This window comes from Ochotona princeps, unplaced genomic scaffold, assembly GCF_030435755.1.
Source record: "Ochotona princeps isolate mOchPri1 unplaced genomic scaffold, mOchPri1.hap1 HAP1_SCAFFOLD_347, whole genome shotgun sequence".
In the NCBI taxonomy this organism is placed as follows: Eukaryota; Metazoa; Chordata; class Mammalia; order Lagomorpha; family Ochotonidae; genus Ochotona; species Ochotona princeps.
Window position 1 is genome coordinate 52,748 of NW_026697074.1, and position 27,078 is coordinate 79,825.

The 27,078-nt window shown below is 41.8% G+C and overlaps 2 long non-coding RNA genes across 2 annotated transcripts; both read right to left on the reverse strand.

The window, feature by feature from the left end:
• Positions 1 to 7,127: 7,127 nt before the first annotated feature.
• LOC131478885 (uncharacterized) lies at positions 7,128 to 8,503 on the reverse strand. The gene is made up of 3 exons (XR_009244636.1): positions 8,476 to 8,503; positions 7,584 to 7,815; positions 7,128 to 7,235 (listed from the first exon to the last, which is right to left on the reverse strand). It is a non-coding gene; the product is annotated as an uncharacterized LOC131478885 (long non-coding RNA).
• Positions 8,504 to 23,524: 15,021 nt separating this feature from the next.
• LOC131478884 (uncharacterized) lies at positions 23,525 to 26,327 on the reverse strand. Its single transcript, XR_009244635.1, has 3 exons — positions 26,194 to 26,327; positions 25,352 to 25,474; positions 23,525 to 23,556 (listed from the first exon to the last, which is right to left on the reverse strand). It is a non-coding gene; the product is annotated as an uncharacterized LOC131478884 (long non-coding RNA).
• Positions 26,328 to 27,078: the final 751 nt, after the last annotated feature.

Genomic DNA, 27,078 nt, shown 5'->3' on the forward strand with positions numbered 1-27,078 from the left:
CTTGCAGTGAAAAATGTCATCTCATCCCCCTAGAAACTGCACTGATTCATTCAAATCACATGTGTCTCAGGATGTTTACACCAGAACACAAAGCACTAAACAAGTTCAACAAGCTGGTTGTGTGCACATTTCTGCAATTTCTTTCCTTCTCAGTACTTACTATTCCATGGCCTAGAAAGTTCTTACTTCTTTTTTTGTCTGAGTAGCTATGAAACGTTTAGATAAGCTCACACACCAGCTTTCAAAAACCATTCTCTACTCTCAAACCCCAAGCCATATTTCATGTTGTGCCATTTGAACCCCACAGTCAATATTCAGGATTCTGTTTCTTATCCTGCCCCATCCAAACACTAACTCACCTTCCCAAGCTTATCTGGATGCATCTAAAGTCAAGATCTCTGTTGCCATCTGGTAGACCCAAGAGTAGCGAACGCATCTCACCTGGAGAAATGTTTGCCTGTAAGAAGTGGTCAGAGGGAGTCAGAATCTTTTTCTTGAATTAAAGCAGATGCACACAATCAAAGCCCTTTCTGTTTCAAGTACAATGTGTCCCATTTCACCGATGTGAATGTATCACCATTTGCCAACCCAGGCAACTTGATAATTTTATAGTTCATTTGTTTATTTATATTATGGCAAAATGCATATAAGTTTTAGTAAGAATATAATTCAGAAGGATTATCTTATTTCTTTCAGTGTGAGTCTTATAAACTGTCTTACCTCTTGATTTCTCTGATAAAGACAGAAGATAGGCCCACCTCACAGAATAGGTACGAAAACCTAATGGAGGTTTGCCTTTGCCCCATTCTGGAAGACAGAAAGTCCTTGGCATGTATCTAGATAAAGAAAAGGGACACAGGAAGTGTTTCAGTGGAACATGGTAGAGACCTTGAGTTTTCAAGGTTAGGTCCACCCCATCTCACTCTCCAGCAGAGCAGATGTACAGGATCCCAGCTTCTGGTGCTTCCTTACAGGGCTCTCAGTTCCAACATGAGTGGCAGGAACAACCTTAGGCTTGGGAATTGGTAGGAACATCACATTTGGTAGCACAACTACAGATAACCAAAACCTAATAAAGAGTATTGAGGTAGCACCTTATGATGGCAGCACTGGTTTTCTATCTTTTGGGCCACTAACATTCCTATTTCCTGGGAATTTTCTAAATTGATGGATCATGGGATAATGATAGTCACTACTCATAAGTTTTAGACAGTTCCCGAATGGACATTACCAGACCAAAGATCCAACAGATGTACACTGGCTCTGTGTCTACAGGAATGATAATGGGATCAATGTGCTTACATCACCTGGTGATAAAGCATCCAAAATTAAGGACCTCAATAGCAATCAAGCACTAAACATTACAAAGTATGATGCTCCTGCCAAAAGACAACAAACACCCGAACTGTAGTTGTCTGGTGAGCTTGGATGAGTTTCTGAAGTTTTGGAATATCTGTTCATCAAATCCTATTCTATTGTTCAACCCTGAATGATTTTTTAAATGACCATGATAGCAAGTGTGGAGGGGGTTGATTCAGAGACTCAACCTCTGAATCCAGGAGAATAGAATCTCCACTGTAACATCAGCACTGGCTCATGAGTGGAGCACCAGAGGGATGTTGAGGTCTGAGTGGAACACTAGGAAGGGGTGGGTCGGGCTCAAGTAGATGACCAGGAAAGTAATGCTGTGAAGAAGGAACAGGAGCATTAAGCTTGCGCAGAACAGAAGAAAAGTGAGGTCGATAGCTAGAGTTGGTAATGAGGTAAGGCTGTTTTGCAAGAAAAGCTAGGAGGGGCTCTTGGTATTCATGGCTACAAGGAAAGTGAAGTGGGAGTGGAGGGTTAGGAGGAGGGTGGGGCTTGTGTTTAGGGTGAGGAGGAAGATGGGGTTTATGTGCAGGACGAGGAGAATGAGGGGGTTCGTGTTTGGGACTAGAAGGGGGGTGAGACTGGTGGTTATGACAAGCAGGAAGAGGAGGATTTTCTTCAGGAACAGGAGATGGGCAAGGTTTATGCTTAAGATGTGAAAGTGGATGTAGACTGAGTGAGGGACTATTTTGGTGAGGCTTGTGGGAGTGAACAGGTGAGTGAGGCTGGAATGGAGGAGCAGCTGCCAGGTCAGGCTGGGTTGGAGAGGCAGGTAGAGATTGAGCTAATGGAGGAGCAGGACGAGGGAAAGACTTAAATACAGGACCAGAAGGAGTCTCAGGGTGGGATGGACGACCAGGGAAGTGGGACTGCAGTAGGATACTAGAAGGATGGGGGGGTCACAGCTGTAGGATTAGCAGTCTGTGGTGGATGTGCAGTGACAGAAGGAAAATAACATTGGTGGGGCTGGGTTGGAGGGCCACGAGGGTGAGGTCGGGGCAGAGCAGCAGGATGATAAGGCTCAGATACGGCAACAGGACGGCCACTTGGAGTCAGAGGTCAGGCTGGGGTTTAGGATTAGGAAGGTAAGGCTGGCATGAACTTCTAGAGTAGGGGAGAAGGTGGCGTTGAAAAGCGAATAAAATATAGGGCTTAGCTGACATTTTCAGCTGAATATTCTAGCTGTCCAATGGTGTGACTGGCATGTGCCTGGGCCTACTGCTGCTTTTATACCCTATGTCAACCTATGACAATGTTCATTATGACATGGACACATACACCTCTGGGCAGTGAGTAGGCCACACCCACCAGGGCAATGGTTCTGTGGCATAGGTTTAAGGGTAATCATGGGAGATAGGACATAGCACGTATAGGTCTGTAATAATAGTCCTCGTTCTTGGGGGTGAAATGCAGTTATGCCTATCTACTGATAGACAGAATGGGCAAAGGTCATGGACAGCACTAGAAGGTTGGAACCTAAGACAGTTCTGGTATATTAGAAAATGGGGAAGAAATCAGTCCCCTTGTTTACTGTATTGATTTTTCAAAGCCCCTTCACATCACATATCTGCACAAACACAACGTAATCAGAGCTGTTATGTCCATTTCATTAGTGTGGAGAGTGAGAGACAAGAGAGGGAATTCTCCTGGGCAGGCTGTTGAGGACAGGCAATGGGATAATTGGGGCCAGAAAAGGGGAGGTGGGGCATATAGACTGTTGCCAAAAACATGATCATTATAGTAGTGCCATATCAGAAGAATGAACACAACGGTAAGGGGTAGAAGATGAGGACAGCAGCCTCTACTTCACACTTCCCTCCTATTCGGTGGGGGCTGGCTGGGTGTTCTAAGTGCAAACGTGGGCCCAAGACAATGGCTCAGTGGCTAAATCCTCACTTTACAAGCACCAGGATCCCATATGGGTACTGGTTTATGCCCCAGCTGCTTCACTTCGTTTCAATCTCCCCACTGTGGCATGAAAAATCATGAAAGAATTGCCCAAATCCTTTGCGTTCTGCACTAAAGTGTGAGACCTGGAAGAAGCTCACGACTCCTGACTTCAGAATGGCTAAGCTCTGGCTGTTGCAGCCATTTGGGGAGCTGGCTGACAAGCGGGAGCCTCTGGATATGAACCAGTGCCCATATGGGATCCCAGAACATGCAAGGCAAAGGCTTCAGCCACTAGGCTACCACAAGCAGGCCCAGCAACATGCTTCTAAGACTTGGTTACAGTTTCTTCAATACATTTGATGTCTTAACTTCATCATTAGTAGTATCAGGATGTTTTTGCACAGCTAGTATCTACAAAATGTTATTTGACTGGGATCTGAAACAGGTGAAATAATTTTGTTAGAAATTTCAGAAAGGCGAGGATTCCACGGGTCCTCTATCTGGACTAGGCCAAAAGAAAAAAAGAAATGCCAAGATTAGAAAATTCTCATGCCTCCAAGAGATTCCAAACAAACCACATCTATTTACTCCTTAATTACCTTAATTAAAATCAGTATTAAAAAGTCTACTGAAATACCTAATGCATTTTATTCAACTGCACTCATATTGTTTCCAGTTTTCCTAAAGTTTCAACCTCTCTTTCTAATGGCTGGCGATTGCCAATGGGCTGCTGAGCTATTATCACTGTGGTTGGGTGCAGTTGGCTAATGGCACCCCAAGGCATACTGGGTTTCTCTCATGGCTAACCGCAACTATCTGCTTCTGTACCTAATTGTCATAAGATGCAAATTGATTGATTTGTAATCCACAATACCTGAGTTGTTGGAAATCCCTAGCTGCTGCATGTTAAAGGGAGCTTACAAACCCCTGACATTGTCCATGCTGAGTGGTGGTTCCCAGAGTGTAGCCGGAGGTGCTGTCACCATCTTGATAAATAAGGACTCCTCCTAACATCCTACACTTGGCTACCATGCCATCGCTCTCACTCTTCGCAGCATTACTCCAAATCAGATTCACAAACAAATTCCATTGCATCACTAATAAGGTTTTTAAAACATTGTGCTGGGCCCAGTGTGGTGGCCTAGTGGCTAAAGTCCTCGCCTTGAACATGCCGGAATCCCATATGGGCACAGGTTCTAATCCCGGCTGCCACCCTTCCCATCCAGCTCCCTGTTTGTGGCCTGGGAAGGCAGTCAAGGATGGCCCAAGACCTTGGGATCCTGTACCCACGTGGAAGACGTGGAAGAAGATTCGGGCTACTGGCTTCATACTGGCACAGCACCAGCCACTGCAGTTACTTGGGGAGTGAATCATCAGACGCAAGATCTTCTCTGTCTCTCATCCTCTCTGTATGTCTGTCTTTCTAATAAAAACAAAGCTTTAAAAAATTGTGCCTATTTTATTGGGACTGTCCATAATACACATTATGAAAAAAAAAACATTATGTAGGAGATAACTATATTCCCAGCCCATTCTGCAACATGAACTCTCACTGCCATGAACACTTGTGCAATAAAGACATAGCTCACAAAGTGGCTTCCTGAATAAAACAATGCTAATTGTCTCAATACATGTATCTAATTTTGCTCCAGTAATGAAGGGAAGTGATGCTGTCTTAACCCCAAATGCGAAGTTTCCACAAAGTAGAGTGGAGCAATTCTGGAAATTTTCTTCTCCCACTGGACTTGCTTTTTCAACTGTCACTGCCAGTTGAAAAGGATAAGGAAGTGAATTTGAATACAGTTTAGATTTACAAAGCACAGACAGGCAATTAATATGAAGCAACAATTTTATACAATTTATGGCATAAAATAAGACTCAAATTTCTAAACCAAGCAGAACATAGTAGAGAACAAAAGGCAGACATTAAGAGGAAAAAAGAAAAAGCCCAAGAGAATGAAAAACAGCCATTGAAGTAAAAAAATTCAACAAACAGCATTGAGTTCAAGATATCACTTTGTAATATTTGAAAGAAATAGCAGATGATAGGAATAAACAGATCTCAGAGTTCAGAATTCTGACAGTATATGCAATTTAAGGACAACAAGAGGATGCAAATGAGGAAGCTATTGAAGGACAGCTGAAAGGGGACGGGACAAGTTTGGCATAGTAGCTTAATCTCTATCAGAGAAGCAAAGGTCGAACTCTGGAATAGCTAGCTTGAGTTCTGGATACTTAATACCCACCTTCCTCCAAAGGCATGTATTGGAAGGCAGCAAACAATGGCTCAAGCGCCAGGATCCATGCCACCTGTGTGAGACAGACAGATGGAGGTCCAATCTCTTGACTTGGACCAGGCCCTACACTGTATTATAGCAGATGTTTGAGAATTAGAACCAATGGATGAGAGATCTGTGTTTGTACACCTATCGCTCCATAGCTATATTTCAAATAAAACAGAAACAATTACTATAAGAAAGAGCAGAAAAGGAGGGAGCTGAAAGGGTAAGAAGGATATATGCAACACAATTTAAACATTCAATACATGTCTACGAAGAGTCCCAGAAGGAGAAGCTGCAGAAATAAGAAGAAGAAGTACAAAAAGAGACGATGAATGGGTTTTTCTTCAAATCACCAATCCTAGGATATAGAGTGCGTAGCAGAGAACCTAAGAAATTAACATCTGGACAAAACTGAATAAAATTGCAAAGCAATAAAACAAAGAGATAGGAAAGACAGAAGGAGAAAATAAATGATCTATGAAATAATTCAAGGCAGAATTAAAAAAATAGACTAACCACAGTGAGAAATCTTCAAAATACTGAGACAAAACAACTCAAAGGTTTCATAACCACAAGTACAGGCATTCAAAACTGAGTCAAGGGAAAGTCATGATCATCATTGAAACCAAGCTCTAAAGGAAAAAAAAAGAAAAAAAATTCCTATTAATAAATCCCAAGGATGAGATGGAAGGAAATGCAACAGGAAGGGTCAGAGAACAGGGGATTCTGAGTGAAGAATGGTGGGTAGGCTGGCTTCCATCAGAGAGCCTGGCCAAGCTGTAGTCAGACGCACACACACTGCTGGCTGTCCCCAACTGGAGAACTGAGACGGCAAGAATGGGAACACGAGAACCGAGAGGTGCCCCTCCATCCTGCAGTGACCCCCTTGTGTCTTCCTGACACAGTTCAGCACTATAAATGTCAGCTGGTGATGGAGAAATTGTATAGGATCCAGTGTCAGTATCACAAAAGATGGCAACAAAAAGTGTAGTTGGAATTGAGAGACAATAAATAAACTCATACTGTGGCAGTGGATAAAATGACAATGAAAGCTTAAATAGATACATGTGTGACTAAAATAATTCCCAAATTTGTTGAAATAAAAGTGGGTTGGTAATGAAATTCTTGATGGAAGTAGCAAGGAAGAGAGAGAATTAAATGACTCTAAAGACCTCATGTAATTTTAAAATGAACATTTCTGAGAGTTTCATACTAAAATGAAAATGTCTGCCACTCCCAAGATGAATTTTATCAGGGCTGATCATGAGAGATGCATATTCCTTCTATGTTGCCCGCAGAAAGCCTCAATTCCTGATACGGATGTCTTAATTTTGTAAGAATTCAAACACTAACTGTTAAGTCTGTGTTAATCCTCCCTATGTGCTTCATTTATTGAAAATTCACATAAACTGAGATACGTTCCATCAGCATTGACCAGCTTAGGAACTTGGTTATTGCTGTTCTTTTCTAGTTCCTCACTTTATCTTCAGCTACATGACCCAGAAGGCTGCACGCCCTTGTCTTGGAACACCTACCCCAAGCTTGCATTGTCCCTGCCTCATGAAACTTACCTTCTGATAATGTAGCAAGGACCACAAGTCTTGAAGTTCCTGAGGAGTGCTTGGTGTATACTTAAGACAAAACGTGATGTGATGAGTTATCTCATTCATCTGGGGTTGCCAAGTTTTGCTGGACCTGTTAGAAAAATAAATACCAAGAGGAGAGGAAGTGGATTATCAATGAACATCTAGAAAACTACATAAGGGAAGACAGAACACACAGATGCAGTACATTCATTTTAAAGCAAGCAACCATTTTGGAAAAAAAAAAAAAAAAAAAAGACTTAGTGACTTGCAGAGGTAGAAGAGACACGGGCCAAGAACTCGGAGAAAGCTTCAGCTTTTCAAAGTAGCAACTGCCCTTCCTCTGCTTCCGCCACCATTCCGTCCACAGACAAGTCTGTGCTTTACCATACAAGATGCACACAATGACTGAGCAAGAAAATAAGTTCACACACAGAAAGTAACTGAAATAATGACTGACCTTCTCAGAAAAGCCCGTGTCATGATATCTGCTACCATTTTGTACTGCCAAAGCATAGCCAGGTACTCCATGGCAGGCCACAACTAAACACTCCCAGTGAGTCGAGGTAAGCAGGCAATGCCTGGCTGGGCTGGGGAGGATGTTTCACATTGCTTTTTCTCCATAAATTCAAGTGGAAGCCCTTTGGCTTTTAATTCTAAACACTGGACATTCACAAGACTCTTCAATTGATCTGGACAAAAGAAAGAAAGAAGAGTTACATTAAAGCATAGCAGGCAGGAGTTCAGGGTCTGTACTTCCAATAACCAGTTACAAGAATGCACATAATCTGAGTTAGCACCATTAGGTTTCTTAACCTGAGCTTTGAGTTTTCCATCTGTTAAACAATGTTATTAATACCGACATGAATCTAGTGCTGGAATTAAATGTTTGACTATAAAGCTTAGCTCAATACAATGACACATATTTAATGAGATTTATACCCCAGAATGAGGAAGAATGTGTTGGCAGCAACAGCAAATAAATTCTCAAGTGGGCCCGGCGGCGTGGCCTAGTAGATAAAGTCCTTGGCTTGAACACGCCAGGATCCCATATGGGGACCGGTTCTAATCCCGGCAGCTCCACTTCCCATCCAGCTCCCTGCTTGTGGCCTGGGAAAGCAGTTAAGGACAGCCCAAAGCCTTGGGACCCTGCACCCACATGAGAGACCCGGAAGGAAGTTCCAGGCTCCTGGCTTTGAACTGGTGCAGTACCGGCTGTTGTGGTCACTTGGGGAGTGAATCATCCGATGGAAGATCTTCCCCCCTCTCTCTCCTCCTCTCTGTATATCTGCCTTTCCAATAAAATTAATAAATCTTTAAAAAAAAGAGTATCAAGTGCTACAGTACATTACCTAGCTTGACATCTTCTACAGTATTAGCCCAGGCCTGCAAGAGGCTTGCTTTCACTGTCCACTCAGAAGCAACCACTCGGAGATGATTAATTTCTTCCTGCCATCCACTCTCCCCAAAGGTGGGTGTCCGCACCATGACTGCAAGGGCTTTGTGAAGGACTTTCAATTGCATGAAACAATCCACCAGCAGCTTGTTCTAAAACAATAAAACACAGGACAGCTTAGTACAGAGCAGGGGTTTTTCATAGCAGTTTATTTGGCTAAGAAAACATTTAAGATATTTCTTGATGCTTCTAGAAAAATAGTTGTGCCTATTCTTCATGCTCAAGCGCTTTTTACAACAATAGTTAAAACTCTGAAAACCAATTAATGCTGTCAGGATGTTTGGGAGGTAGACATTTAGAGAAAGGTAAGTAAAGTTCAATGTTAGCTCCTAGGGTCCAGGGGAACCTCAGAGGTCAATTTCCATTTCACTTACTACGTGTTTTCACATGTACCTTAAATTGAACTGGTCGTCCCAGGAACTTCTGCAACTTCTTTACACCAGGGAAGCCACCAGTTGGGCTCCTCAAACAACTCTGAATATGTTCTGAGACTGTCTGAAGCTCTCTGTAATACCTTTAATGGAGAAAAGAGACAGGAGGGAAATAAGGGGCAAATAGCAAGAAAAGTCAATTACTTCTCTCATTTCACTTACAGTCATCAATAAACAGAATAAAGCAAAGTACGCAAAATGAATCAGTTTCAATTTCAAACCAGCTTGCGTTCAAAATGGACTGTACAATACATTTCAATGTTATCACTCCAAATATGAGGCTTACTTCTCTTCACGATGCAGTAGAAGTTGGGGGATCTGACGGACCAAATGCTTTGAAACCAAGTGCCAATGGAGAGGAAGCAGGGCCAGGCCTGGAGCATCCACTTTGACTGTGTCAGCCACCATCCAAAGCCGGTCCCGCCACTGCACAGAGCCTAAGATCTAAAAACACAGTAAATCAAGGCTGCTCATTAACATCTCACACGACCTCGACTTCAACAATTAACCAACACTCAATATGCACAAAAAAGTTTTGTTACAGAAGGATATCTGAAGTAACGCTCAGGTACATGGAGAAAGTGAAGGTCTTATTCCCTTAGTACCTGAAGTACAAAGTTTATTTATAGAAAATGAAACTAACTGTTGGATCATACCCTAAGTATAAAAAGGAGCTGCATTATTCTGTATTCCAAACAGAAGATGTAAAAAAAATGTTCTAATTGTTGTATTTATTTGCCAATACCTAATATCAGTGATTTGAATTCTAGCTATTTGACCAAATGGTTTTAATTCCTACTTCCTGGATAACTGAAGATGTTGGCATTTTGCTAATTCTTCCTGGATATCTATGTCTTCCATGGAAGATTTTTTCAAATCTCCTGATTATTTTTCAGTTTACATTATCTTACAAGCAGTTTCTTCTTTGCTTTTTTCTTATAGGTATCCATAAAAAAATAACAGCAGGTTTAATTTTTCTTACTTTTTCCCACTGCTAAAAACACTAAAAAACCTTTGCCTACCCTTAAGATTACAAAGATTTTCTCCAGGGCCAGTATTGTGGCATATCACGTGAAACTTCACTTGCTGTGCCAGCATCCCATATGGGTGCCAATCTGAGTCCCTGCTATTTCACTTCCAATCTAACTCTTAGCTAACACGCCAGGCTGCTCTATCTCTGATCCACCTCCCTGACAATGGCCTGAGAAAGCAGCAGAAGATGGCACAAATACTTGTGCCGCTTTACCTACAAGGGAGATCTACAAGAAGCTCCATATTCCTGGCTTCAGCTTGGCCCAACTCCAGCTGTTGTAACCACTGGGGGGAGTAAAACTGATTGAAGAACCCCATGTCTCTTCCTGCATGCAATTCTTTCAAAGAAATACATAAATCGTTGCTTCTAATGTTAACAACAATACAATTTATCAAATAATACTGGAAAAATGAGACACTGGAGTTAGTCTTGTCTTTAAATCTTTGTATTAAAACAATCTTACAATAGTAACGGGTGGATGTTTGGTCTAAGAGCTTAAGAGGAAGCTTGGGGACACTTGCATCCCATAGTGTACGCCCCAACTGGAAATGTGGCTGTACTCCTGAGATTGCAGCTGCTTGTAAACATGTACGAAGGGTGGCAGCAGGTGATGATGGTCTGAGTAGCTGGGTTCCTGTCATTCGTGCAGAGCTGTGCTGAGTTCCTGGCTGCTACCTTCAACCTTCCCCAGCTGTCACATGGTTGGGGAGTGAAGCACTGACTGGGAAGGAAGTGTTCTTCTCTTTATCAGTCTTGCAAGTAAGCAAAGTATATAAACTAAAGAAAAACAAGCACCTTTCCTACCTCACTGACACAGGCATCAGACACCACCCCTTGGGAGGACTGTACCCACAGCAGGACTAGTGCATCAAAGAGTTCTAAAAAGGCAGCAAGATTGACCACAATCTCATGAGGCAGGCTGTGATAGCTCTCTGGATCTTAAAATAAATAAAATAAAAGGCATGCCATCAGTTAAGATTAATTTCGTGACATTTTCAGAATAAATTAAGCCTGGAACTTAACATCATTATCAACACAAAGGTCAAGTTTCAAAAGTGGAACTGAAAAAGAATGTGTGCTTGCTATTACTAAGTTTAAATAAGCCAAGTATACCTATAGATATAACAATTATTTATGAAAAATTCAAATTATTTATGAAAACACATATTTAAGTATTTGAACACAAAAAGAAAATCCAGTGTAAATGCATATGGGTGGTTAGTTAAAAAGATAAAAAGACAATGAAACTAACAGTAGCTTCTACAGAAATGAAGTTATGCTTCTGTAACTTGGAACTTTGACAAACAGATATCTTTTTCTTGAAACAAATATAAAAGATGAGAAAATGTTCTTTCCTATAATCAAATGCTTCTGCATGTGCACCAGGCCCAGTAGGGCTAGTTGGGAAGTTCTGGCTTCGCTGTGACTGAGCACCTGCGAGTCTCCCTTCCCTCACTGCTGACATAAGCATCTGTCTCACAGGGTGCTGCAAGAGAGGTGGGACACCTGAGATACATTCAGCTGAGGCTCTGCGCCGAGTCCAGGCTTGGGCAGTGGTTGGCAGCCACAACAAGGAAGCCCATATGTTTACAGAAAGGCCAGCAGATCAACAAGAATCCATAAACAGTAGCAGCTGCTGCAGGTCAGCAGCATTATGCCATGCTATGCTTAACTAAAGAACGTAAGCACCAATGTTCTTACCTTTATGGAATTCAAAAGACATTCTCAAAACACTATTTAGCTTTTTAATACCAACAGAAGCTAAGTTGGCTTCAGTAAATATCCGTTTCTCCCTATCAAGATATATGATGGTCCTGGAAGAAGATTCAAAATCAAGGTTAGTGACTGGCTGGGAACACCTTCAATGATTTCCTTTATGAGCTGGATCTTGGGGAAGCTGAGAACTTCTACTTCCATCCTTCCCATTAGGGAAGTGAATCAGCAGATAGAATATATCTCTTTCTCTCTCTTCTGTGTAACTTACCCTTCAGGAAGTCAAATTTAAAACTCTACCTGTTAATAGTGGAAGCAACATCAGAGCAGTAAGAACTCAATTCCCCTAGTTTTCAAATACAAGTATAAATTATGAACTGAAACACTGCCAACTTGATCTGTGGCAGAGTTGGGACGAGAGATCCTAACTCCTGGGTTCTTTACACTACACTGTACTCCTTAGCCTCTTTCATAAACTACAAGCTAATGAACAATTTCAAATAAAGGAAATTAATTTGCATCTGGGATAGTCTCAAACTTGTAAGAAGTATTTTTATGGTCAGAACTCTGATGCTATTTCCCCATAAAATCAATGGACAAATTTCTGAAACACTGCTGAGACCCAGAAATCAAAATCAAGTGCCTACCTACCTACCTGTTAGATTTGGCTGTAATATTTTGAAGATATTGCTGATCCCAGATGAGAGAGAATTGGAGTAAAAATTTCTCAGACATGTGGCACTGGCTTCCAGATGAATCTGCACTGCTTCTATGGAGGAGGGAGCAATAAACATTTGACTCTAGCACCTGGGTGAAATTGAACTTACAGCAAGGATGAAGTTGTTCTACAGCTGTACTATCCAAATAGCCTTGACTCACATGTGAGAATTTTGAAAAGTGGCTGATGTGACAAAAGGACTCAACCATATAGCTTAATATAAATAAACACACATTTATTCATGCTAATAGCTCTCAGTAGAGAGTGGCTATACCCAGCCACTAATTTATTTACTAGAAATACATATTTATATTATATTCAAAACAATGCAAATAAAACTATTTAACCAGGATGGGAACACGCGATGTGGGAAGCCAGCATTCCACATCACAGAACCTCTCAGTTTTCCTGCTAACACAGACCCCAGGAACTAGGCGTGGTAGCTCAAGCAGGCAGGTTCCCCTACTCGTGGAAGACTTGGACTGAATTCATGGCTCTTAGCTCTGACACCCCAGCCCTTCTATTTGTAAAGTAAACCAACAGATGAGGGTGTGCTCTCTATCCTCCTCTAAAATAAATGTATCAACTAGTATACAAATTTTGTATCATAGACACACATTCACTGATTTATATGAACGTTCCCACAGATTAGAAAAGCTAGTTAATGCAGGACACAGCATTGTGACATGCAGGTTAAGCCACTGCCTACAATGCCAGCACCCCAAAAGGGTGTGTGTCTGTGTTCTGGATGTTCTACTTCCAAACAACAATCTGCTTTTGGTCTAGAAATCATCAGAAGATATTGCTGCTGCTTATATGCCACAAGTCACCTGTTTGGCACACTAGGACGAAGCTCTGGGTTCCTGGCTTCAGCCTGGCCAAGGGCTGGCCATTTCATTTCAAACATCTATGGGGTAAACCAACAATGGAAGCGTTGTGTATGTGTGTGTTTATAGTGTCTCCCTCATGCTATAACTCTGATTAAATAAATAAATCTAAAAAAAAAAAAAGACAATGTGAACTCAACTACTTTTTTACTCAACAAAGTATTCTGACAAAGTATTTCAACCCGGGCCCTGCATGATGGCCTAGCAGCTAAAGTCCTTGCCATGAACATGCTGGGAACCAATACGGGTGCCGGTTCTAATCCCAGTAGCCCCGCTTCCCATTCAGCTCCCTGCTTGTGGCCTGGCAAAACCGTTGAAAACAGCCCAAAGCCTTGGGACCCTGCACCCATGTGTGAAACCTGGAGGAAGTTCCTGGCTCCTGGCTTTGGACAGGTGCAGCATCAGCCATTGTGGCTACTTGGGGAGTGAATCATCGGACAGAAGATTTTCCTCTCTGTTTCCTCCTCCTCTCCATATATCTGACTTTGCAATAAAAATAAATACATCTTAAGGGAAAAAAAGGAAGGATTTCATCCCTTTATTTTATTTATTTATTTTTATTGGAAAGTCAGATATATGGAGAGAAGAGGAGAGACAGAGAAATATCTTTCATCCGATCATTCACTCCCCAAGTAACCACAACAACTGGTGCTGAGCCAATCCAAAGTAGGAGCTCTTCCAGGTCTCCCACGCGGGTGCAGGGTCCCAAGACCTTGGGCTGTCCTCGACTGCTTTTCCAGGCCACAAGCAGGGAGCTGGATGGGAAGTGGAGCTGCTGGGATTAGAACCGGCGCCCATATGGGATCACGGCGCTTTCAAAGCAAGGACTTCAGCTGCTACGCCACGCTGCCGGGCCGCATCCCTACTTTAAAAGCCAGACAATATTACTATTGCCTTCTCCTACTCTTAGAATGAAAAAAGTGCAAAGAAAATAAAGAAAATAAGTGTGATTACTTGGAGAAGTGGTATCCAGATTAGAATATGTGAAAACACATCACATACAACATATTCTCCAAGCAGAATAGTTATGCAAAAAAATGCGGATAATAAAAATTAACATAATATAACAGAATTGTGTATACTTTCCTTACAAATTTTAGTGATGAGAATTTGAAATACCTTAGTATTACATGGGAACAGAAGTTGCTATTACGATATACGTAAGAACAGCCTTTACCCTTAAATTTTTTGTGAGTCTTTCTCCTTAATTTTTAAGTATCTAAAGAATAATACTAGGTCACAGATCTCTGCAAAGAATTCCCTCAGTAACCATTATAACAGTGGAAACACGAAATAAAATGGTGCTGAAGCATTTACAGACTAAGTGTCTATAAATTCCCTCATTACTGGAATTAAGCTTCCTTACTCACAAAGCCCCTGTGCTACGTTCTTAGCTAAGGGAGCTCACCAAGACAGGCTACATCAGTTCCCAAGGTGCTGCTGTCAGCTGCCTCCTTCTTCCTGCTTCCCAGCAGCATCAGCCCTATCCATCAGTCTGTAATCCTACTTCCCCAGGGCTATGTATTGGATGTACTGCTATTTGAGAATGTTAAAATTCTCACTTTCAAAGTTCTCAAATCAGGACCAGTTCTAATTCATAATTCTAATTTGCAGAAGGCAGAAAAGGAGTAGCATATTCTGCAAACACTAGTCTCATGTATCCAATGCCTATTCACACCACTATCTATCCATATCTATCCACCTGACAACTTACATGCCTGTCTACTACTGAACACTTATTTCTTGCTGATACTCCCCATGCCAGCCCTGCTTCCTCTGCCAGTCTACCTTTCTCAGTAATGGGTTCCACTTCTCATGCAATGATTCAACCGCAGGACCATCAGGCTGTCCTGTCCATTTCACCACAAATCTACACTGTCATTATCTCTTGTCATGGTCCACAGGAAACAACTCCTGGCTACTCTACACCACCAACCCAAGGAGAAATTTCACTGCTCTTGTTTCCTGTTGCATCCTCATAGCCTAGCAGTGTCTGGCAAATACTACAGTCTCAGTATATACCTGTTACCTGAGTTAATGAGGCAAACAACGCATGGCTCCACAGATGAGTAATATGTACACAGAGGTACTACTACACGTCCACTGTCAGATACTTTGGCAGAAACACAAAAGTTACAAATACCTGAAATTGGGATGTGGTGTTATCATGGGAATAGATCCATCTACCATTCCTCTCTCACTAACAGTGAGGACACCTCCAGGCTCAAGCAACACATTCAAACGATCCAGCACTGATGGGCTGCACAGACAGAATTCAAAAGATGAACACACTGGCACATCGGCTTGATACTACAGTCTCTCACACAGGCACCCACCTACTTCTGACCCTCTTCTTTCTCTCAATAAGGACCATTTGCCCCATTAAGAATTGTGATCTCTTCCAAGAGGAGATGTCTACATTAGTCTCCTCACTCCCCAAAGCACACTGCCAACCTAATGCATTTCACATTGTAAGTACAGGAAATATTTGCTGGCATAAGTGAAACAAAGCCAAATGATAGGAAATTCCCTCAGTTACAGTCCTTTCCTTCCTCAATCCTCGCCCCCAACTTCTAATGTTATTAAATATTTTACAAAGTAGCTAGAGTACCCGGCGCATGGCCTAGCAGTTAAAGTCCTTGAACGTGTCCAGGATCCCATATGGGCACCAGTTCTAACCCTGACAGCCCTGCTTTCCATCCAGCTCCCTACTTGTGGCCTGGGAAAGCAGTTGAGGACGGCCCAAAGCCTTGGGTCCCTGCACCTGTGTGGGACACCTTGAAGATGCTCTGGACTCCTGGCACTGGATCAGCTCAGCTCCAGCCATTCCGGGTGCTTAGGGAGTGAATCAGCAGACAGAAGATCTTCCTCTCTGTCTCTCCTCTTCTCTTTGTATCTGACTTTCCAGTAAAAAATATATAAATCTTTTTTAAAAAGTGGTGAACTTTAAAAGAAAAGAAAAAGAATATAGCTAGATTTCTAAGTCAAATACTCCAGATAAAAAAAAGTTCCAGGACCTTCATGGTAGCCTAGCGGCTAAAGTCCCTAGCTTGCACACACTGGGATCGCATATAGGATTTTACATTACACAGAATCAACAGCGACCTACCCAATGAAATGTCATCATCACTGAGGCACATTTAGCAAATGTCTGCTCAGACAGGAATGCCTGGATTTGAGTCCCATCACTGCTTCCAAAGCAACAGGTGATGGCTCACAGGTGTTGGCTCACAGAGCTGGGTCCCTGCCATACACCTCAGAGACCTGAATGAAGATCCAGGTTCCTGTTTTCTGCCTGGCCCACACCTGGCTACTGTAGCCATAAGGGAAATGAATCCCAGATGATAAAGCTCTCTCTTTGCCTATCAAATAAAATAAAGACAAATAGAAATGAAAAGAAATGAAGACAAATAGAAATGGAAAGACAAATAGAAATGGAAAAAAAAAGGATGGTGCTTCAACCTGGGTTTCTACTTTGACAAGATACTTATAACCACAAATTTCAAACAGGTCCATTTGCAATGAAGCTTAAGATTCTCACTTGCAGAAGTTACCATTGTCCAGCAGTAGCCAGTCTCCAGACTTCAGGGCCTGCACCAACATGCTGTCTACCCATTCAAAAGTGCCCTGCCTACAGCCACTGGCTGACTGCATAAGCTTCACCCCAAAACTTCGGAAGTCTTCCACAAGCTTGGCAAACTCTGAAATATCACAGATAAAATAAACATCCATAACACTTATTAAAAATCAATACAATTTTAAAAACTTCTATTGAAAGAACTGCAGTTCAATTTTGTGAGGTACAACACAGAATAAATATGAGGATCTTAGGGGAAAGGGGAGAGATTACTGTTTAATCACAGATTAACAAAAATGTTTTGGACAAAAAAATACTTCTTACTTTCTAAATTGATGGCTAAAAGCTCCTGGATTAATGCTAGGGTGAAACAATGAAGATATTTCTGTTACAATTTAAGAAACTGTAACAGAAGCACAAAGACATCTCCCACCTATTGTTGGATTTCTTCTATCATATGAAAAACGTACTCAGTGTCTGGTGTTGTAGTACAGCTAGTCAAGAAACCACCCACAACAGCAATATCATATACAGGCACCTATTTGAGTCCATTTCCAATCAAGCTATCTGGTTACCCGCATAAATTACAGAAGCTCGTCCAAGTGGACAGGTCCCTGTACCCACATGGGAGACCCCAACGAAGCTTCTGGCCTCTGGTTTCAGCTCAGCCCAGCCCCCAGCTGTTGAGATCATTTCCAAGGAAAGAACCAGCAGAAGGAAGTTTTCTCCTCTCAATTCATCCCTACCTTTCTCGAATAAATAAATATTTTATTTTTAAAGATCTATTTTTTTAACTCAAAAGACACAATTATGAAGAAACTGGGTGGCAGAGAGATGTTTCACCTGTTATTTCACTCCCCAAATGGCCTTAACAGCCAGACATGGGCTGGGCCAAAGCTGGGAACCAAGAGCTTCTTCTGGGTCTCCCACACGGGGGCACATGCCCAAGCTCTGCTGCTTTCCCAGGCCATTAGCATGGGGTTAGATCGGAAACAGAGCAGCTCATATGGGATGTCAGCAACACAGGCAGAAGAATGGCTTGCTATGACATTATCCCAGCACCTAATAAATCTTAAAAAATAAAATAAAAATGGAATGCACTCTGCTGGTACAATGTAATTAGTGTATTAAAGTAGGTTTCCTTTACACTGGCTACATCATGCAACTGTCATTAACAACTGGGATTTGTCAAATGCTTTGTAATTGATGGTGCATATAACCTATGGCTAGAGATTTTTCATTGAGTCCTTTGTGTTAGAATTGTTGTATGACCCTTTCCACATCACAAGTAAAATCCACTGGGCACCTGTTTCTGGCTATGAGGGACTACAAGATGTACACTTAAGTTGTACCTGTTAATCACAAAAAGTGATACATACTTCAAATATACACACCTGCCTTGGAGTAAGAGTTGATCTTATTGATAAGCTGCTGCATGAGCAGTAGCACTGCTTCCAGTTTATTGACAGTCTCCATTGTGATGCCTTTGCCATCATCTTCAAAACACTGAGGCTTGTATGTCAGGAGAAAGTGACTCCAGGCTCGCAGCACGACCTCAGCATCATCAGTACTGACCAGGAAGCTGTCCCACAGCAGTGCCCTCACTGTGTCTTCCACCTTCTCCAGCAGCTGCTTCCAAGGTCGCCTAAGATCAACCTACAATTTGGGGAGCACATAATTTAGCCATTGGACACAGAAGACCCTCTATCGATCATGGGGTGGTGCTTTTTTGCCTAAAAAAGGTAAAGACAGAATGTTACCTACTCAAATCCACCCAGAAGCTCCGTGATGTAGACTGCACTGTTCATAGCCATGATCTTTAGTGGGTGACCAGTCAGGTGTGCTAGAAGCTATACCAGGCTGGTCTTGCCCACCGAGGCTGGCCCCACAAGGATGACCATCCAGCTCATCTGTACACACTTCATGATCGGCTCCAATGACTGGAATGACCGATGCAGGAGTGACAGGGGTCTGCGTGATGGGTGAGGCACATAGGTGCCCCGGGAAAGAACTGAGTAGCCCAGCTGAAAAAGCAAAAGCAGTGAGAACTCATGAACATGCTTGAGGATGGCAGGCAGAATAAGCAACAGAAATTTTTCAGTTAAGTAGAGGGTTACACTACTCTCCTCACTTGGATATCATAGGGAGTGATATGAAACAGTCTGGTCCCCAGGTATGGAGTAGAATTTGAATCAAATACATCCTTGAATACACCAATGACCTAAAGAAAAATGATAAAATTGAAGGAAAAAAAATTACTCCATAAATTCCATTTTAAATAAAGCTTATTTATTTAAAAGGTTTTCTCACACACACACACACACACACACACACACACAAGCAAGCAAAATCTTCCATCTGCTGGTTCCCTCCCAAATGGCTAAAACAGCCAGGTTTAAACCAAGACAATGCCGGGAACCAGGAATTCCAACCTGGTCCCTCACTTGAGTGGCAGAGGCCCAAGTATGTGAGCCAGTATCTGCTGCCTTCCCACATTATTAATAGAGCTTGCTGGAAAGAGGAGCAGCCAAGTTCATACCAACTATTCATCCTGCTCTATCAGGAAACAAGCAAAGTGATGAGACTCACTGTATCTTATTTTTATCTTTTTTCTTTTCATTTTTTCCTTATGCTTTTAGAGATTCACTATATAACAAAAATCATAATTCCTTTACCTCTTGCAGCCATCTATTATAAGGGTAGACGGAATATGCCATTGTCATGGCATACCCAGCTAAGCTTCCACCTGCAGTGCCAGCATCCCATATAGGCACCAGTTCAGGTGTCAGCTGCACTTCCAATCTAGTTCCCCTCTAATGGCTTGGGAAAATATCAAGGATAGCCAAAGTCCTTGGGCCCTTGCACCCACAGGAGAGACCTGGAAGAAGCTCCTGGCTCTCAGGTTCAGACGAGTCCAGCTGTGCCCACTGTAGCTGTTTGTAAAATGAATCAAGATCTCTTTGTTTTTTTCACTCTCTCTGTAATTCTGATAAAATAAATCTTTAGAAAAAAAAGGCTACACACATAAAATTCTGAGTTCAAGAAAAGAATAGCCACATAATACAAAACCATTTTGAGAATCCAGTGGAAACACAAGATACCAGACACGAAGGGGCTGTGCTTTCATCTTTTAAGATGCCAGCTACAGGGCCCAGTGCAGTAGCCAGTGTGCACATGCCAGGATCCCATGTGGGCACCAGTTGTGTTCCAGCACCCCTACTTCCCATCCAGCTCCCTGCTTGTAGCATGGGAAAACAGTCGAGGATGGTCCAGAGCCTTAGACCCTGCATCAGCGTGGGAGACCTGGAAGAAGCTCCAGGCTGCTGGCTTTGGATTGGCTCAGCTCTGGCCATTACAACCACTTGGGGAGTGAAATCAGAGAATAGAATATCTTCCTCCCCTCTGTTTCTCCTCCTCTATGTATGTCTCACTTTCCAATAAAAATAAACCTTTAAAAAAAAAACAAAGATAACAGCTACTAAGAGGGTAAAAAGCCACTGAGTCTCCTGACTTCCCAGCACTTTCTTACCTCTGTGCCTGGCCAGATGATGAAGACCTAGTTGTTTATTACTATGGAACCCTACTTTTTTTTTTTTTAAAGATTTTATTGTTATTAGAAAGCCGGATATACAGAGAGCAGGAGAGACAGAGAGGAAGATCTTCCATCCGATAATCCACTCCCCAAGTGAGCCGCAATGGGCCGATGTGCGCCGATCCGATGCCGGGACCAGGAACCTCTTCCGGGTCTCCCACGTGGGTGCAGGGTCCCAAAGCTTTGGGCCGTCCTTAACTGCTTTCCCAGGCCACAAGCAGGGAGCTGGATGGGAAGTGGAGCTGCCGAGATAAGAACCGGCGTCCATATGGGATCCCGGGGCTTTCAAGGAAAGGACTTCAGCCGCTAGGCCATGCCGCCGGGCCCGGAACCCTACTGTTTTAAAGAAGGTTTACGATTATGTAGATCTAGAAAAATAGCCTAACTGCGTTTTCCAAAGTAAACTACTTTATACTGTGAGAAAATAGATAGGGGAACATTTGGCGTGCTTCCTTATTCCTAAAGTGCAAGCAGCTTGACAAGGCTTGGTGTAACTGGTATGAGTATGCCCATTCTCTTCTTTAGGAAGAAGTCAACTTTAATATGGAAAGAAACCCAAAGATCAAGGGAGAAACTCACCTTTTCTTTGTCTTCTCAGGTTCTCATCCTCTTCCCATGGACCAAAAACACATGCTGGCCAGGATCGTAATAACCAGAGAACTGTTCGACGAGCATCAACTGACACCAGCGGAAAAGATCCCGGAGGCTGAACTCCCAGGGTCCTCCTTTTTGGCCCCATTTCTTCTCAACAGTCACTTTGTGATCAATCTGGGAAAAAAATATGGGAAAAGAAGGGAAACATGTCCTGCTGCCAGGTGCCACAGTCAGTGTTCCCAGTGTACTACAGGGTATGTAATCTGGGTCAGAGTCAACAGGCTTCACTCAGATTACTTTCTTCCACATAAGATTTCCAAATGCCAGAAGCCGGAAATACTCCATAAGCATTATTAATGAAATTTACAACACAGAAATTAATTCTTGCATCATTCAAATGAGAAGCTTGCCTTCCACAAGAAATTCATAGAATTCTAAGTGATTTATTCAAATTAAACTTTGATTTGGTAGAGCACCACCACATTGAAGAAATAGTCATATACAGCTAGGACAATAAAGAACAATTAAAACAAGTGGGTACCTACTTGGTTATTAAAAACGACCATTTTCTTCACAATAGTTTTGTCAATGGCTGGAAACAAAGTACTGGCAATAAATTCCATATCAATTACTGTAAGAGGATCCACAAAAACCTTTAAAATTAAAAAGCAAAAGAAATTTAATCATTTTTCTTTGTAACATACTAGAAATGATATCACTGTCTTTTTACCTGAAATTTTTAACACTAAATAATGCTTAAACAATACATATGATCTTTAGTTACAGACATTACTCTTAGTGTATTCCCAGGATGAAGAAAGGTAAAATCTGGTTCTTGCGGTGTTATACAGTAAGTGAAGCCACTGCCTACAGCACCAGCACCTCATATGGGTGCCGATTCAGATCCCAGGTGCTCCCTGATAATTCACCTGGAAAGCAGCGGAAGTTGGCCTAAGTATTTGGGATCCAGAACTAGACCCAGGCAAACATGCTAGGTCTGACTTGGCTCAAGCTTAATCATTGTGGCAACTTGGGAAGTGAACCAGTAGGCAGAAGATCTCTCTCTCTTGGTTTCTGGTTCTCTCTCTTTCTATAACTCTGCCTTTCATACAGACAAATAAAGCCCACATAAAATCAACAACTATTAAAAATACACGGATTTCTTTTGAATTCTACTCAAGAAAAAAGACAGACATGTGCAATTTTTTTTTACTTAGTTTTTTAAACTTTTCTAGGTGTAAAATACAATGGCTACAAAACACTGGATGGTAGGTATAAAAGTGTTAAAACTGAAAAATTTTGTGAACCTTTCAACTGAAAATGCTCATGATAAAATGGTCTTAAAAGATACCAGCCTGGGCCCGGCGGCATGGCCTAGTGGCTAAAGTCCTCACCTTGAAAACCCCGGGATCCCATATGGGCGCCGGTTCTAATCCCGGCAGCTCCACTCCCCATCCAGCTCCCTGCTTGTGGCCTGGGAAAGCAGTTGAGGACAGCCCAATGCATTGGGACCCTGCACCCGCGTGTGAGACCAGGAAGAGGTTCCAGGTTCCCGGCATCGGATCGGCGCGTACCTGCCCGTTGCGGCTCACTTGGTGAGTGAATCATCGGATGGAAGATCTTCCTCTCTGTCTCTCCTCCTCTGTGTATATCTGGCTGTAATAAAATAAATAAAATCTTAAAAAAAAAAAAGATACCAGCCAATTTTTAAACTCCAAGGGATAAGGTACGTCATTTAGTCAAGTAGCAGAAACCAGTTGTTAAAATCAAATAAACACAGACACATCCTTCTACAAAGAAAAATTAAAGAATAAGATATCACATAATAATTCATGTGATACTGGAGTTTTACTCAGCTTTCTCACCTCACTGTTTACAAATTCAAATATATAACTTTTAAGGTGAAATTTTCCTAATGGTTTGAACAAATCACATGGACTAGGAAAGGTCAAACACTGTAGCCCATTCCCGAGGGTAGCCAATAGAACCCTGAATAGTACAGTGATGTTACAATCCTCTGGTAACTAATCAAGTCCCTCAAGTGATTCAAGCCGACAGAAAAGTGATTAACAGAAATCAGTCAAATCAATGTACATAATATAGAGACAAGAAAAGGGAGCCATTAAGTTGGTCCTCTTCCACTGTCACAGTGAGGTCCCAGAAAGCCAGGTCACAGCCACCTCATGACTCCCTGCCTTTCCACCACCAGTTTCTATGGCAACAGTGAATCTCACCTGAGTAAATCTGCTAAGGAAAGACCTGGGTAAGCCCTTCCTCCCACCTCCTTGTCTAAAAGGATTCTGACATCCAAAAATCTTTGTCTTTTCATGCTGTACTTGAAAAGTCATCCCCAATTCTGGTACGAAGATTCCTCCTCGAATGTCAAAGCAATCACTGAGTCCTTCCAATATGGACTGAGAAGCCAGGTTAAGCTATTTTGGGAACAAAGAACATATGTACCTTTCATTATCTGTTTTATACAACTATTAAAACAACAGGGGAATGATATCCAGCAAAGTTAGCTTATCTTTAGCAGAAAGCTCAGTATTTAGCATCCCTCTTGTTTTGAAACATGCAGTCGATGCATAGTCTATTATTCATTAATTCAAATAGATGGGGAAAAGATTTTGGATGTAATAAATACAAGCGTATATCAATTATTCTTAAGTAATGTGAATAAACATTGAATTGATTTTATAAACTTGCAATCTTCTCTAAAGTTATTGTGTCTATATGTACACCACTAATGACCAATGCTGTAAACAAGAATTTACCAAAACACTTACCAACATACAAGCTTTTCATTTTCATGGTCTAACTTTTTAGAGAGTTAACACTAACGCAAGGAATAGACAATGTTTGACAGTTATTTTATACGATTTCCCAGCTCAAAGACTGAGTTAAATCTCCAAGAGGGCTTCACTGACATAATACATTCACCAACAGTTCCATGAACAAGAATAATCGCCAGGGGTTCTCATATCAGAAATGAGGAGAACTGAATTTACAGCACAAGGCTGGGGAGGCACATACGCTGTTTAAGTAGTGGAGGAAAAATCCAATAAAGAAAATATGAATCAATAAAATGTATATGGGGGAAAAACTCAAGACCCTCAATGGTAATATTTACACAAGCACTACAATACATAAATTTTTCTCTTTTTTACCAGAAACTACACAGCACAGGTTAAGCCTCCACCTGCAGCGACAGCATACCATACAGGTGCTGTCTCCAATCTCAGCTCCTCCACTCCTAACCCAGCTCCCTACTAGTGTGCCTTAAAAAGCAGCAGAGCATGCTCCAAGTCCTTGGGCCCCGATCCACGTGGGAGACCTGTAAGGCACCCCTGGCTTCTCTGACAAGCTGTTGAAGTTACTTTAGGAGTGAATCAAAAGAAAAAAGATCAGTATCCTCTCCTCTCTAATTCTTTCAAATAAATAGATAAACCTTCAAAAAAAAAAGTTCATTTTCAAATACAGAAGGTTCTCTGGGCGCCGAATGTATTTCCACTGAACAGCAGAATAAACAGCAGCTTTCAGCATTAAAACCTGGTTCTTCCTTTGCCTAAAGAAGCTACAATACAAATTACAGGCAAGAACCTGTTGCTTGATTGCTCTGCACGAATGGCAACAAACAGCTCTGCACTCTGCCTCTGATGGAGGACCCAGAAAGTCCTGGATCTTGGACGGAGTCCAAGTTGCATCTGCAGAGATTCCATTGCTCTCACCATTTCAGCTCCACAACTCCTTCCAGTTTTGTCCAGAATTAACACTGCACGCTCCAACTGAACTGTTTTCATTCTGAACCTGTTAAAGATTGAGAATTTACCACGCCTCACAGTGTGATCTTTCCTTCTAATATACAGATTACACGGATCATCTCCTTGTCACATTTGTACATGATTTTGTTTAACTTTCCCAGCTCCTCAAAGTATACTAACACAGAACAAGCGGTTGATGCTATTGGAAAACACCTCTGAAATAAGTACGAACACAGCAGATCTTCCAGAGAAGGAAGGCTAAACTAATTAAGGTAGAGTTTTTTTCTGCAGGAGAGTTTCTGAGTTAGACACGTAGAGGGGCTTCTCTTATTCTTAAAAGAAGCTGTGGAGGTTCTCTTAACAACAGAACCTGTCTTCACTAGCCATCAGCACGCTCACTTAGCAAGAGCTACGGAAAGCAGGACTGCTTCTCCAGCAAATGACCCTGTCCTGGAGAAGCCCTCACCTCATCCAACACAACCCAGTGCCCCTCCGTCAGAGCTGCCAGCAGGGAGCCATCGCGCCAGGCAAATTCTCCTCCCTTGCCACCTTCAACAGGGAGATCTGCTCCAAACAGGTCTGTGATGTCCTTTGAAAGAGGGAAGAAAGGGAGAAAAGCCAGTATTATCAGCCACAGAAAAATAACTGGAGTCCAGGATCCTAAAGCTGAAATGAGAAGCACTTGGGCTTTATACCCTACTATTTCTCCTTATCTGGAACATTTACCCTGCCTTCTTCCTGAAGCCCACATGGTCCCCAAGCACCTTCTCACTGCAATGCTTATGAGTATCACTCAATCTGAGTTAGTGCTCTAGGTTAAAATTTCTAATTTTTCCCTGCTGAACATTAATTTGTGAACTTAAAAAGAAAGAAAGGAAACAGAGAAAATCCAGAACATTAATAGCAATTCCTAGGTCCTGCTTCCTAGACGCCATTACAAAAGATACACTGCATTTGTCAGCTCTGCCCTATATTTTCAAAGGTTTGTTTACAAGCCACTTTATTTCTACTATTTGGTTATTTTTCAAAATGAAAAACTTAACAGAATTATAGTAAATAGAAAAGTAGGTAATTCTTTCTCATAAGATGATTACAATACGGCATCTAACTGAAAATACTACTGTAGGTGTCAGCTACTAACAAACCCAGAGCACAGTTAGTTGCAAGATTGAGGTTTACATCAATACATGAAATGTTTGACACTACACAATTAATACCTATTACATAATAACTTCAGTGTAGGAAATTCTATAAATACAAAATGCCACCAATAACTATTCCCATCCACTACAAGATGATAAAGCTTACTGTCTGCTCCGATAAGTTGATTTGAACGAGAGTATGTCCTGAAGCCTTTGCTAATGCTGCCACCAAGCTTGTCTTGCCAACACCAGGTGAGCCTTCCAAAAGAATGGGTTTGTTCAGTTTGGTAGCTCGTAAAAGCCTCTGGGCATTCATACCGGTAGTGGCTGCACTGAGCGCATAATCGGTGATATTATTCCTGCAGCGGACAGGACCTTCATGGAGAAAAGCAAAGGCACATGTAAGCTGGACATACCAAATTCAAACATACATGTCAACACCAAATTCTAAGAATGCATCATTGGATTGGTAGTGACGGTCCCTATTTCACCTTTTCCCTACTCTGGTATCCATAAAATGTGGCATACAATCATCAACTCTGCTATACAGATCTAACTCCCTATACACATTTACATAGGTCTAATTACAAATAAATATCTCTGATTTATAATCTATAATTCAAATCATCAGTAACACTCGTACTTGAATTTTCATAGTAACTAAAAGCCAAGCAATTCCAAGGCTTTCAGGCCACCTAGACAATTAATGATATGTCTTATCTTAACTCATATGGCAACCGAAGCACACGAATAAAAAAATAAAAATTACAATCTCACAGGACTTAACACTTGTGTCACTATATTTCTCAGAAGAAATTCTGGTATTTGAATTAGGAAGGACAGGGTTAGGACAGCATTTGTTTCCTCACCTGTGCAAACAGAAGACTAGCCCAGTACCAAGATATGAGCACACAGATTCTACATAACAACACTGAAAACTATGACTGTGGATTTGGAAGAGATTTAGCACTTACATCATCAAGGCCCATCAAGATGAACACAGTATGGGTTTTTTGCTTGCTCGTTTTTAAGATTTATTTTTATTGGACAG